Source organism: Octopus bimaculoides, chromosome 3, assembly GCF_001194135.2.
Source record: "Octopus bimaculoides isolate UCB-OBI-ISO-001 chromosome 3, ASM119413v2, whole genome shotgun sequence".
NCBI lineage: Eukaryota > Metazoa > Mollusca > Cephalopoda > Octopoda > Octopodidae > Octopus > Octopus bimaculoides.
The window spans coordinates 34,949,521-34,952,175 of record NC_068983.1 but is presented as its reverse complement, the minus strand read 5'-3'; positions in this window follow the sequence as shown (position 1 = coordinate 34,952,175).

The following is a 2,655-nucleotide window of genomic DNA, read 5'->3' as shown; positions in this document are numbered from 1 at the left end:
TGCCACAACCTTATCTCTTAGCGGTATTTCGCCTGCCGTTACGTTCTGAGTTCAAATTTTGCCGCGGTAGACTTTGCCTTTCATCCTTTCGGGATCGATAAAGTAAGTACCTGTTACGCACTGGGTCGATCTAATCGACCTAATCACTTTGTCTGTCCTTGTATGTCCTCTCTATGTTTAGCCCCTTGAGGGCAATAAAGAAATAAGAAACGTTAGCACGCCGGGCGAAATGTTTAACGGTATTTTGTCTGTCTTTACGTTCTGAGTTCAAATTCCGCCGAGGTTGACTTTGCCGTTCATAAATTAAGTACCAGTTCTATAAATTAAGTACTGGTTGCGTACTGCGGTCGATCTAATCGACTGATCTTCTCCTCCAAAATTTGGGGCCTTGTGCCCAGAATAGAAAAGAATCCTGTGATTAAAGCGGCGAGCTGCCAGAAATGCCGGGTAAAATGCTTAGCGACATTTCTCCTTCTTTAAGTTCTGAGTTCGAATGCTAGCGGGGATTGACGCTGCATTTGATCCTTCTGGGTCAATAAAATAAGTATAAGTTGAACACTGGGATCAAAGTAATCAACGTACCCGCTCCTTCGAAACTGATGACCTTATGATAGAATTTTAAACCAATAATTAATATGGTATCATATTTATAAGCAATAATTTATTGTTAGAGTATGTTTGCAACTCTGAAGTTTATTCAGAGTTGCAGACACACTCTAACAAATTCTTTATTATAGTTTAGTTTTGTTTGCGAACCGATTCATAATCTACCATCGTGAAAGCTACCATAACGATACCATCCGTTTGATCTGGTCTCACTTAGTCGTAACAGAGTCGAAGCAAAATCCGTCTATTTTTTTTAACTACAACAACGTTTGCTGTTTAGCAATGTAAACTACGCCATTCAACTTGACATGCCTGTTACAGGAACGTAACGTGAGAGACATTAACGGTGTCCTTTTGGTGTTTCTTGTAAGGTGCTATTACGTTTTACTTACGTTAGATCTGCGTTATTTTGTTAAAGTCAATAAAAAAAGATAAAATGCAAACAGGAAAAAAAAAATTCAGCAAAATCTAACAAGCTGTTGTTTATAAGACTCACTCAACTTTCTTTGTCGTGCCGATCGTTATTCTAATTTGTAAACAAATTAAAACCAACTTTTATTACTTTTTTTAATGTTAAAACTATCTTAGAAGTCTTTCCTCCAGAAATTTTGTTTTTGTCATTTCCTTAGACGAACGTTTCCAATATTCTAAGGAAAAAAAATCACTTAATACAAAAAAAAAAAAGAAAAAAAAACAAAACAAAAGAACAACAGCAAATAAACGAAGAAGCAAATGCTATGAAAACCAGAATAAAAAAGTTAAATGGAAAAACAAGAATTGCAAATGACAAAAGAGAACAACAACAAACTGAACGGATTGTAATGATTCTTTATGAGATCAATAGTCTCACAAAACCAGATTTTTTTTTCTGAAGAAAGAACAAGAGAGAAATATATATATATATATATATATATATATATATAGAGAGAGAGAGAGAGAGAGAGAGAAAGAGAGAGAGAGTGTGAGAGAGAGAGGGGGAGAGAGACAAAGAGAGAAAGAAAATGAAAGAGACAGAGTCGATATTGTAACACTGCTGGAGTAATTCACGGTTATTAAACTCGCCTTTATGTATTGATTAGAAAGATATCAAGAATATTTAATATTTTTAGTCTCTCAATTGGCGACAGTAAACTAATCAGTGTTGTCATCATCATCATCAACTTCTTTGACGTCGTCGTCGGCGTCATCATTGTCCTCGTGGTCGTGGTCTTTCTCTCATCAGCAGCTACAGCAAAAGTGGAATCAGTGACAATAACACTCCCTTCCAGTTCTTCAAATCGCCTTGTGGCACCAGTTGTTTATGAAAACGGTACAAAGATAATTTTAAGTCTGGCAATGTCAGCTTATCCTTCAGGGTTTAGGATAATTTATCTTCTGATCTTTGTAGTTTAGAATCGCAGTATAAGTTGAAATTGTTGTTTAGGTGGTGTAGTTAGACGTTGATTGCACACATTGAAGTTGACGGGTAGGTTAAAGTTGTGGTGACCAATTGAAATTACGTTATATGAGTACATTATTTACATTTGACGGATATATGTCCTCATCTTGCTTGTTGTTAACACAACGTTTCGGTTGATATACACTCCAGCCTCCATCAAGTGTCTTGGGGAATTTCTAACCTGGGTTCTCATTCCTAAGGTATTTTTCGATGTTATTATTATTATTATTAGTATTATTCAGCTCAATGCTTGGAATCGAACTCGGAATCGTGGGTTTAGTGGCCCGCGCTCTTAACCACTACGCCACATGCCTGTCAGGAATTATGGAGTGAATTTTAGGGCTTATAAATCTAATATTTTTCTATCCTTCCTTAATTCAGTGACCTGAATAATAATAATAATAATAATAATAATAATAATAATAATAATAATAATAACAATTAATTCGTTTTATTGGCCACAAGGGCTAATATCAATTAAAGACATATAAGGACAAAGACAGGACGAAGGTTACAAAAGGTTTTGTCCGAAAAGGTAGGAAAGTTCGTCTAAACAGAGGAAGAAAACGGAGAAAGATATGATGAATAAATAGATAAATAAATAGATAAAT